Source organism: Salvia miltiorrhiza, chromosome 1, assembly GCF_028751815.1.
Source record: "Salvia miltiorrhiza cultivar Shanhuang (shh) chromosome 1, IMPLAD_Smil_shh, whole genome shotgun sequence".
In the NCBI taxonomy this organism is placed as follows: domain Eukaryota; kingdom Viridiplantae; phylum Streptophyta; class Magnoliopsida; order Lamiales; family Lamiaceae; genus Salvia; species Salvia miltiorrhiza.
The window spans coordinates 27,293,818-27,306,588 of NC_080387.1; the positions used below are offsets into that span (position 1 = coordinate 27,293,818).

The 12,771-nt window shown below is 36.7% G+C and overlaps 1 long non-coding RNA gene across 1 annotated transcript; it reads right to left on the minus strand.

The window, feature by feature from the left end:
* Nucleotides 1–1,115: 1,115 nt before the first annotated feature.
* Nucleotides 1,116–3,218, minus strand: LOC131017739 (uncharacterized). The gene is made up of 2 exons (XR_009099840.1): nt 2,782–3,218; nt 1,116–1,401 (listed from the first exon to the last, which is right to left on the minus strand). It is a non-coding gene; the product is annotated as an uncharacterized LOC131017739 (long non-coding RNA).
* Nucleotides 3,219–12,771: the final 9,553 nt, after the last annotated feature.

The window sequence follows — 12,771 nt, forward strand, 5'->3', positions numbered from 1 at the left end:
TATTACTTAGAGCATTCATGTGACCCCATCCACGGAGTAAAGAGCTTACTCAATGAAGTGGAGGACCACTTATGATTTATGAGTAAGCACTCTATATTGAAAAGACTCATCTCATCCACTTATTCATCCGATCGTCGTGGATCTACCTCTTGAGGACATTCTTCGTGGCGTACTCTATTGATCATTCTATTGAGCTTGGCGTTGGTATTCGCCATGTACTCTTTGCATTTGGGTGGAACCTCCGAGCCTTGCGACGCCGAGCCTTTCGCCGCTCTTGTCAGCCTTCGCCATTTTGTTTTCAATTGGGCGGGAAGACAAGATTTTCTCGCCCGAAGTCAAGGTGGTGAAGCCATTGTTAGGGGTTCCTCCCCTAAATCGGGATGGTAGTCGCCGGTAATATAGGGGGTCCAATTTGGGAGTAGTAGTCAGGATTATTCGGATCCATTTTGGTGGAGGAAATTGAAAGAGTTTGGGAGATAGAGGATGAAGAGAATTGTGGGTGTATGATTTTGTTTTGAGAGATAGAAGATGAAGAGGATTAAATAGAAAGAAATTTATTTAAATTAAAAAGAAAAAAAAAGCAAGAGTTCCTCCGGAATTACAACAACAACAACAAAAAAAACGGTTGAATACAAAAAGGAAGAAAAAGAAAGAAAGAAAAAAAGCAATAGTCGAATGAAGTTTTAAAAAATCAGATTTTTTTTAATAGGCGCATGCATTGCACGTGCCATTTAAAAAGCCGGATGAGTCTTATTCATATTTTCGAGTAAGCTAAACTCCACATTAATTAGCTTACTAGTACACCCGCTCGTGCGATGCACGATGATAATTAAAATTAAATGACATTTTATACATATTTTTAATATGAATATCATGCATAACTTATAGTTAAATCATACATAAATATGAATAAATATATACATGCACAACAATAATTGTATTTATGAAATTATAACTAAATGATAAATATAAATTATAATGGAAAAATATTTAGATTTCAAGTCGTACGAATTTTAAAATACTTTTTATATACAACACAATAATCAATCATACACAATGTAAGACCATAAATTAAAATTGTAAAAATACATTTACGCAAAAAAGATACTTACAAATATCAAATTAATAATTTAACTGTTATTATCTCTATAATAGTAAAATACAAATGGTTATAGAAATATTTTCAAGAATAATCTCAATTGTTAAGTCTTCTACATGTTCTGATCAAATTGAAAAAAAAAAAAAAAACAAATTTTAAGTGCACTTTATCGCAATTTTAATCCTCTTTATTTGGAGATTGTAAGTGCACTATAAATACAATTTACATCAACCTCAATTCCTTGAAGTTCTTCTGCATCGTGCATGCAATGCACTCATATTATTATTAGCAAGGTCTTTTACCTGAAAGGAGAAATACAATAAGTTAGCAAACGTTATATAAAATCGTCATCCAGCAAAATTGAAGTCCAACGCTTTATTCAAGAAGGAAAGGTAGTAGAGCTTAATTGATTAAATTGAAGTCCAACGCTTTATTCAAGAAGGAAAGGTAGTAGAGCTTAATTGATTGATGGAATTAAAAAATTAACATGTGTATTAAAAAAAATTAACAAATTGTGTTTGACGGCTTACACAGATTAAAATGCACATATCTTAGCATCAAAAGGCAAAAAAATCTTCGATCAAGCATTTTTTTTTTTTTTGGATTATTGCAATCAATAGCTTAGAAAACCTTATAATAATTTTTTGCAATTTACACATAATCATTCACAAACAAAAGTAGATATGATGACCGTATGCGAACACATATGACATTTCAAGAACTCCACCGGTATTTTTTTTTTTTTTTTGATCAGTAAAATATAACTTTTATTGAAAGAAAAGAAATCAAGGCATCAGGAATTTGTCATGCTTAAACTTTGTCACCGGTATATAACTCCACCGGTATATAAAATTTGTCATGCTTAAACACAAAAAAGTGAGAGTGAGAGAGAAATTTAATGCTCCAAATGCTAAATGATGGAACAACAATAAATAGAAAATTTCTAGATTTGTAGGAAGGAAAGAATGAGTAATGGAAACAATGAAATACAAAGAATAAATTTTTAATATTTCTCAAACATTAAAAATTGTAGAAAACGAACAAATCTTAATACAACAAAAGAGAAACTGAGGTCAAAGTAACTATATGCCAGTCATCCTATCCAACATGCAATTATGAGAATGAACCTCCTCATGTACATCACCAGTTGTCTGTTCGCATAAAGCATCAGTTAAACAGCAATCTCACAAATTAGATAATACAAATTGTTTATGAAATATCCTACATGATAGTTTTTTGCTAACACAATCATATCATAAAAATTAATTTATCACAATAGGCATAAAAAAATGACGGTGGAGGATTTATTGGCAAAAAAAAAAATTCATAAACATTTGAGGCCTATTATAGAAAAAATCAACATCATTTCAATATCTCAATCTAATCGCATCACTATATCATCAATAACTTTTATCAATGAAAAACAAAGAACAAAATAGCATGAAGATTCGTCAGAAAAATACACGTATTAAGTTGCAAAGATAAAAAAAATCCACAGATAAAATTGAAAGCATAAAACCTCAAAAAATTGTGAAAAACCTCAAAAGTCCACCAAAATTACTTGTAAACTTCACGTAAAACATTAAAATCTTATATTTAGCAAAATCAAGAAATCAATCAAGAATTTTAAAAAATTAGATAAAATATAAAATAAATAGAAGATGCCTGAGAAAGAGGAGTACAATGGTGGCAGTTCAGCTGGAATAGCACTGCAAGGCGCTAGACTGGTGCGGTGGTCACCGGCGAGGTCGCGACTCAATAATGTGGCTGATGAAATTCGATCGAAGCGGCACTAACAATAACGATGTTCCAACTGTGGATGACATGTAACGGCAGCGAGCGGAGGCCGGAGAGGCCGAACATGGGAGCGTGTGTCGCTCAAAGAAGTGAGAAGCAGCTGTGTTTTGGAGAAAGACAGAGTTGCAGTTGCGGAAAAATTATAATGTAATGGGTTGGTTTTTTTAGAGAAGATAATGGGTAGTTTGGTGAAGAAAAGATAATGGGTAGTTTGAAAATAATGGGTTGTTTAAAATTTTAAGAGAAGATAACTGACTAATTATCTCAAAGTAATGGAAGTCAACCACGTTTTTTCAAATTGCATATGATTATTGGCGGTAAAATGTTGCCGTTAGAACTGCTGCTTTATATATAATATAGATTTGTCGCTTGCCTTACTCGAGTAAGGTGGAACGAGTAAAGGGATGTGGATGCTCTTAGGAGTAAGACGGTACGGTGTACCTTCCTAAATTTATCATATATTATATCTTACTTTTTATCTCCAATATAAAAAAATTTATATTTTATTTTATTTTTAATTACGGTATACCTTAACTACATATGAAATTTTCTAGTCAATTTTTAGCTTTCGTGATTCACGAAATCGATCTCGTTTGAATAAAGTTTTTACATAATGGAAAATCTAAAAAAATCAAGAAAATAAGTCATGTTACATACCATAAAATTAACAACAAACTGTTCAATAATAGTTTAGCCTCATAGTCAAAGTACCTTACGATTGAAATAAAAGTCTGCACAATTGAATAACATTCTTTTTCTACGTTGATACTTTTAGAGATCCAATAATTGAAATAAAGTAACTTGTTATACTATATTAACACACACACACATATATATATATATATATATAAATTAAGTAATTTTATTTATATATTCATAATGAAATAATATTTTTATTATATTTTTATTTTTTATATGATAATTAAGTCAATATCTATTATATAATAGAAAGAATTCTAAAAATGTTTTCACGCGCATTGGTTTAAACCATTTATAAGTTAAGCTCTTGGACCAAAATTTAAAAATATACCCCCACTCTACACAAAAAATTCTTACAGCTAAAAATGAAATTAGTTAACAGGCATTCTCAAAAACTGAAGTCCACTCTTTCAAAAAGAAGAGGCCGAAAATTTATGGTCAATTAAATCGTGCTATGTAGAAATTATAAATTAAATATTAAATTATATATTTTATATTTTGGAATTAAATTATAGGTTAATAGCCGCTAAATCTATGAGGAATTTTCATTTTCTGGTATTTAACATGACCCTAAAATTTGACATCCAAATACATCAATTTGTAATTTAGTCTGATTTTTTCCAAGGCGAGAAGCTCCGGCCAAATTGAAACTGACGTGTCTCCTATGTGTCAAAATTGAAACTGACGTGGTTTTATGTTAATAAGTTTTTTTTTTTATTTGCGAATTTTAAAATGAAACGACACCGTTTCATTGTACAGTCAACTCTTCTCAAACTTCTCTTTCTCATGTTCCAGTTGTGGTCGACGGATTTAGGTGTTTGGTTTGGAGGGTTTGTTGGGGAAAGCCGATGGATGAAGAAGGTTTACCGGGGGTAGGCGGCGAAGATCATGGAGGAAGAAGATGGGTTCGACGACTGGAAAATAGGCGGCGGAGGTCGTGGAGGAAATAGGGTTTGTTGGGGGAGAGGCGGCTGAGGAAGGAGAACGGTTTCGGGCTGGAAAAGAAGCGGCGGAGGTCGTGGCGACGGGGAATCCGACTCTCTTATCTCTCTCCGCATCTGGGCTTAGGAAAATTCGAGTTAGAGTTGGGGAATTGGGTGTTTGGTTTGGAGAGTTTGCTGGGGAAGACGGCAAAGGAGAAGGGTTTGCTGGGGAAAGGTGGCAGAGGCCGTGGAGGAAAGAGAAGGGTTCGCCGGCGGAGGTCATGAAGGAAGGAGGGTTTGCTGGGGGAAGGCAGCAGAGGTCGTGGAGTAAGGAGGAGTGTTCGTCGGCTGGAGAACAAATGGCGGAGATTGTCGAGAAAGGGGAAGGTTTCGCTGACTGGAAAAGAGAACAAAGACTCTAGCTTTGCCTCGCCGGGGAGGGTCTGCCGCCCGTGAATTCGAGTTTTGGTTTTGGATTTTTTATTTCAGTTCTGGAAAATCAATTTGGTGAATTCGAGTTTTGGTTTTGGTCGTGGAAGAGAGACCAGATGAGGAAGAAGGTTTGTTGGTTGGGTGTTGTCGAGGCGCCGGCAAATGAGGGTTTGCTGGTGGGGGAGGGTGGCGGAAGGGGGCTCTGCTAGTGGGGGAGAAGTGGCAATGGTGGTGGTCGAGAGATGAGAGAGAATGATGAATCTATGAGAGAGAGAGTGGTGACGTGTGAGAGAGAGAGAGAGTGGTGTGTGTGTGTGAGAGAGAGAGATGATGGAGTGTGTGTGTGTGTGATGTGGTGATTCCGGCTGCCATGTTGACGTTCCGGCCGCCAAATCAGATTTGATTTGGGCGAATTTATAATTCGTGGGAAAATTGCAAACCAATTACAAATTGATGTATTTGGATGTCAAATTTTAGGGTCATGTTAAATACCAGAAAATGAAAATTCCTCATGGATTTAGCGGCTATTAACCCTTAAATTAAATATAATTCTAAGATTAAATAGATATATAATTAATATTTAATTATGTGGATTTATTGACCAATCAGAAGTTGCCATGTGTCAAATTCTGCATTAAAGAAAATAAATCAAAATGATCCAATAAGATCATGCCACCTCAGCCCTAGGCCCAAGATTCACGGGCTCAGGCTTTAAAGTCCAATCCTAAGCTTCCTTAATTAGCTTTTCCTACAACTATAAATATGAGATGTAGGAAGCTCATAAGGACACACACAAATCATTTGAGAGCTCAAGCATTGAAGGATAATTCACTACAACGAAGTCATCTCCAACAATCAAGGTGTTCTACAAGGAAGTCAACGAGTTCTTCATCAAATTTATCAAGTCAATATTTAATTCAGAAATAAGGTGGAAGCCCTCTGGATTGACGTCATCAAATTTAAATTCAAGTAATCAAATCAAATACAAATCAAAGGAGATCAATAAGGCATACTTTCCTCCAAAGATTTCAAGTAACATTTGAAGAGGATAATCGGAGGATCAAGTAGTGATTCGCAACCCGCAACAAATTCATCTCAATTCATATGTTTTGAATTTGTACACATTTTTGTATTTCATTAAATTGAATACATTAAAATTTGTGTTTACTGTTGGCGTTTGACTTGAGACCCATCAGAATGTTATCACCGGGTATACAAATGAGTACTTTTACAACTCAAATAAAATATAAAAATTTAGACTAAAAGAAGTAGATGAATTAGAAATAAAACAAATTACAAAGACGAAAAGGATCAAACTAAACAAATGCCGAGTCGAGAGAGTCTCTTCCCGTAAGAAGAATTTCGCCCTGGTAGTGCTCACGGTTTGGCGATTATTCCCCAAAGGTAAAACGACAACGTCTAGTTTGAAGTAGCACCACAAGTCGGACGAGCTCCGACGAACTGAATAGAATCAAAAACTGAGCTATAGTATGGAGTGTAGAATGCGTTTTTAGAGTTTGCAGAATTTTCGTGTGTAAAGAATGCCATGCTCTAGTGATGAGGGGTAAGGTCCTCATCAGCGCAGGACATTACACTTAACGTCCATTGATACATGATATTTATTATTATGTGTAGAGAAAATTTAATAGCGCAGGTGAACGATGAACTCCGAAGTAATAAAGGCGGATCGCACCTGAGCAGCGCATGCCGAAAGTCTATTCAAGATCTGCGCAACACTTTAAAGACACACCTGCACAGCACCTCGAAGGAGAACTTACACAGACCTTTGAAGAAGAACCTGCGCAGTCATTCGAAGGTGTACCTGCGCAGACTATCAACTACTCTCCATTAAAGACGAAAAAACTACAGGATTGTTAAGAAATGACAATCAAGGGTGACAGTGACACCGGGAAGACGTTCGTGCATGAAGAGCGCGTGAGAAGGCTAAAAAGACCCTTGTACCCGTTTTCCCTTGTAATGTCTATAAATACCCCATAGTCTCTTGTAATCGGATTATTCTCTCCAAGTCATAGAAATATAAAAAGTATTTTGTATCTGTAAGTATTGTGCTCCAAGAAACCATTTCGTCTCTGTGGATTCGCACCATTCAGGTCCTTCTTCATCTCATTGTATTATGATTATTGAGTCGATCAATGTAGACTTTATCAACTGGCGCCGTCTGTGGGAATTTCTGTGCTAAGGCGTGAGTTTAGATAGAGGTCTGTGCTTCGTCCTTCTTGTTCTTGACTGGGAATTTGTGATGTTCAAACATATTTCTGGGGTGGATTTCTTGATATATGTTTGGATTCATGCTTTTTGGGGTTTTCTACGTTTGAGTTCACACATGTTGTGCTGGGATCTTTCTACGTGCTATGTTCATAAGACGATGGGTTCATAGGATGTGGGATGTTTAACATGTTTTTGGGGTGGATTTGTGACATTAATCTTTTTTATGCTTTTTGGGTTTTACGCTTGAGTTTTGCGCATATTTTGTTAAGACTTTCTTACATGCTCTGTTCGCGAAATGATGTGTTCATGGGATGTGCTGAAAGTGGAAGTAACATTCATGCCTACTGCTTCTTTCTGGTGAAAACATAAGAGTAATAATGCGATTTGTGGTGTATATTCAGTTGAAAGTGTTGATGCGCAATTAAGCCCTTTTTTCTTTGATGATCTATTTACTAATGTTGGTTCTTTTTGGAGGATCATTTGTTCATGTATAATATGTAATTGTGGTTATGATCTCTTGATTGGATTGAGGAAAATGGTTGGTAGTTGCTGAGGCTAGTAATTAATACTTGCTTTCCTTGTAGATGATGTGGAATGTAATTAATATTTTGGGTTTAGAAATTGCATTTTCAATGGTGGATGCTGGAACTGTTAATTAATATATTGTTTGGATGTCCAAAAATTCCTGACGCGTACTGCGTATCATAGATATACAAGGGATTTGAATTTATTACAACCTAAATGTATTTTATTTGGAAAACATTTAAAAAGGGATGAGTGTTTGGGCATCCAAAGTCTGACAGTCTCTTGAGCATGCAAAATAATGTCAGGTTTTAATTTATATGACTTGACAAATATCATCCATCTCGCATGCTAACCACCACCTTAATTGCTGCATCTTATCACAGAAGAAGAAGCACGACCTCTATAAATTCAATTCCAACAAAATCACTCACCTTCTATCACAAAAAAAACGTTCCTCTCGTGTTTCATTTGTAATATTTCTTCTTCCCTATTACTGACAATGTCGCTCTTTGACGTTGCCCCGCAAACATGATTTTTGTACATCTACAAATGGGATGCCAAGGAAGATGCTTTGTTACTCAAGTGTCTCATTGAGAAGATCGACGAATACAAGCCATCACCACCGCAACTTTCCCCGCATGCTCTTATATTTTCTATGACGACGCTCAATTCCAAGCTTAAAGCTGATTTCACGCTACTAGACGTGGAAGAGCGTGTTGATTTTCTTCGTGATCGCTATGTCAGTTTCAAGTATCTACTCAATCTGCCGAAAACCGATTGGGATGCAACGTCTAACGTTCTTCACACCGACGACGAAGTGTGGAAGTGACTGTTCAAGGTTATTATCATCTTCGATTGTGTTTTCGAAAACCCATTACTATCTATCTACACTCACGACATCAATTTAAACTTGTAGGAAAACGTTTTTTAAAGTATATCACCACAAGGGCGAACCCTAGTGGCTTCAACTATGAAAGCTCTTTGGACTTTATGACGTGAAGGACGAGGTCTGCCACATGGTTATTGTGATAGAGGACTCATCTCGTGGCAAAAAGAATGTCAAGCATGAAAGTCTCGATGACACATTGTTGGAAGACGAAGTAAATTCGCCTATGCTAAAACCTAAACCAAATGTATCTTGTAAATTATTTGTAGAAGATGCATGCTCTAGTGTGTCTCTGGGTTTTCCAAATACATACCCGGCTCATGTCTACGTCCCATAGTCTCCCATAAAGAGCAAGTTTTGCGGCACCAACGGGATCTTGCTTTCCTCTAAAAATGCCTTTCCCAGTAAGCCGAAGGAGAACAAGAAACCCGATGCCGGGTATGGTGGGTGCTCATGTGCTTCATCCTCGATCACCTTTTAAATAGGTGTCTTGGCGGTAGTTACTCTTTTTTGTGGACTTGTGTTATTTATAATTATGTAGCGTATGTTGAATCTCAATGCATAGGTATTGTCGCAAGTTTTTATTGCTATTATTCATGTTTGAACTTGGCCAAGGGAAGAACACTACATCACCCTCTTTTGTTAGAATGTTGTTTCATCAACATTGGTGATGATGCCATTTTATAATTCGAAGTTGCAAGATCCCCTATGTTTCAGCTTATGAAAATCTAATACTTATGCATTTCATTCTGAGACTTTATTCTACTCATTAGCTCAATATTTTAAAAAAAAAAATCCACCACAAACACAAACTTCAAAAATATTTGTTGAAATTGGTAGATCATATATTCAAAATAATGGCAGTATGAAGTAATGCCAAACATAATTAGTTTACATTAGTCTGCAAACAAAAGCCAAAATCAGCAAACAAAACACATAATTTAATGTTCAAATAGTTACCAAATCAGTAGACATAGCCGAATTTCAAAAGAACAAAACCACAAAGAACATGTCTCACAAGATTAAGAGTTTGAGGTAGTTAATTTTGAGAAGAATGCTTAACTCATTCTATTTGTACTTCTCCCCGAGAAGATAATAGATGTAATTGGCCTTTGCTTCCTCCGACAAACTTGTAAACACATCAAGGCGCTCCACTTCTTTAGCAAGCAAGTCGGTAACTTCAAATTTAGCTTTCTGAGTTAGCCCCGAGATAGAGTTCAATTGTGCGAATACCTCTTTTCTCGCCTTGGATATGTCGAAGTCGTAGCCCATCCTACTTGCGATGGTTTCCAACTTTTTATCAGTGGTTCGGTTGATCTCAGCCAATAGCTCAAACATCCCATCTAGCCCCTCGTCGTGCTTTCTTTTCTTGCTCACACTACGGACTTCAACCTGTGGTTTTTTAGTTTGGCTAACACTATCATCGTCTTCGACGTGCTCGAACATTTCATCAAACGGCACATGGTAATCACCATCGCTTTGTGGTTGGCTGAGGTCAATATTGCGATACATTTTATGCACTGCCTCCATAAGGTCTTCCACAACATCGCCTGTTGCACGATCATTTCCAAAAAAAATTGTCCATTGATCTAAGTAGGTCCAGCTCTTGTAACGCATCAACTGTGCGTTACCATCACACTACAATGTGCAAATTCAGTGAATTAGAAATATTAGACAAGATGGAATGCATTATAAATAAAAAAAACAACCAAATACCTTCACGATCGCTTCCCATTGTTCGTCGTTACAATCGATCATATGGGCGCCGTTCACGTTGAATCCCACTCCACTCCTCTTCGACATTGTACACAATGAGTTGTAGTTCTTCTTCCATGTAGTTACTTTCGAATTTATGTGCGGCATTCCCTTCAAATTCGTCGTCGAAAATTCCTTTTTCATCGCCTCTTCCAATTTGTTCAAATATCCCTCGCGAAATTCATTGTCGGATTTCCAGCCTTGCGCCACCAACTCCTTCAAAGCAGCTAACAAAATCTCTTCTTCCCTCAATGACCAACTACGACGCGTCTTGTCGGTTTTGTTTATCCGACCACCGCAAACAAGTCCATTGTTGCCTGCTATATTTCAGCAAGCATTAAACCAATGTATCAAAAACAAAACAACGGTTTGACTGATAATAAATCGTTCAACTAATCAAATAAAGCACAAATCATTTGCAAAACAATAGCACAAGCATCAAACCAATGTATCAAAACCACAACAAATGACTTTTTTTTAGAAGAACCAAAACAAAGGACTTGCTGACAATAAATAATTCTACCATCCAACCAAAGCAAAAATTATTTGCGATGATGTAGCACAAGGGTTCTCATCAATTTCAAACATAACATAATTCCCCTCCCCCCTAAAAAAATGCAAAATAATGAAGTTTGCAATAAAAAAAGGATTAATAGCCAGAAAATACACGAACTTTTACGAAATTTGCAAATTGCACATGACCTTCAAAAATAGCCTCAGAATACATCATCTTTTAATTTTGTTGCAAATTGCACACGCGTTGACCACCACCTTGATCGGTGTTGACGTGACACCGGAATTTTTAGACGTGGACTCACGGCATTCAAAACGACGTTATTTTGAGTAAGTATAAATAAATAAAAATAATAAAAAATAAAAAAAGAGGAAAATCGCCTTTTCTGCTCTCTTTTTCTCTCTATATGCAGATGGCCGCACAACGGTGCCACCTCGTTTTTCATTCACCGGCGTTGGTGCCTAGCACCACCGCCACCTTTTCCAGACGCACCACCGCCTTCTTGCCGCACAACATCAGTGTCGCCCTCTCCACCCTCCCCCCCAAAAAAAAAACCTAATTATTTGGAAATTAATTTTGAAACTGAATATGCAAATCTGGAAATCGATCTTGAAATCGATTTTGAAGATGTCGTTGGGTGGTGGAAATCGATTTTGAAATTGATTTTGAAGCTGACGTTGGGTGGTGGAAATCAATTTTGAAGCTTGTGGAAATCGATTTTGAAGTAGGTAGAAATCGATTTGGAAAACGATGGTGGTGGAAATTTTTGTGGTGGTTGTTATGGTGGAGGTGAGGTCGGTGGTCTTTCCTTGCAAATCCGGTTGGTTTGGTTGGTGGAGGAGGCGCAAACTGGGTGGTGAGGTCGGCGTCGGAGAAGGGCAGTTGGTGGAGGCGGCGCGAACTGGGTGGTGAGTGTTGGATTTGTATACTGAAAGCAAGAACGTTTTATGCTTGTATACAATGTTTCCTAAGTTCACTATCTAATCTCCTATCTGATTGTGTTCATGATTGCATATGTATGTTCTTTATCTCTGTATAAGTAGATTATATGGTGTGTTGTAGATCACAGAAGACCATATAATTGGAATAACCTTAAGAGATATAACATGATCACAGCCGAAATAACTCTAGGACAAGTTATTGGTTTAGGCTGCAGTGTAGATGGAAGTAGTTTGTCTTGGCTACTTGTCTATACTGGTACGTCATTACGTATTGATAGGACCACAGTTTGAGATGTATTCTTCTATCTGACTTAAGTGAAGAATCAAGATCTCGGTGACTTATAAATCTTAATACTAATAAGTATTCAGATATATATGTTAACTCGTATATCACTTTGACTTACTATGGGTGAAAGTTATATACTAACTCGAGTACTCTGTATCTTGGGTGATAGCGGTTAATATATGATATTTGATTATCTGTATTAGTACCCGTATCCGGTATAGGATAATGACATCCCCTTAAGGAGCTCAATAAGGTTTATTACGCTAAACCCTGCAGGTTGATTAAGTTCAGGCGTAATAATAAAGTTTGAGTGGTACTGCTTAAGGAATTATTAAGAGATTAATTAATTTAAGCTGTCAGAGCTCTAATTAATTAATGGATGTCGGATATTTTAAATACGGAGATTTAATAAGTCTAAATACAAGCCCCGACTCATCACCGGCAATAAAGGGGTAAGTCAGTATCGGTTCTCTAGTGGAATGAACTGATATTTATAAATTAATTATGGTCTGGGCTGACCATAGATAAATTAATTTATTTGAGGCCCATCTTTATTCCTTGTATCTGGTCCCTGGGCTGGCCCAATGTCTCCTAGCCCTAGAAGAGACAGAAATCGTCCCCCTCACTAAAGAAGCGCCCCCTACGTATTTTAATTCTATTAAAATACAGCTGTCAGCTCTCAGGA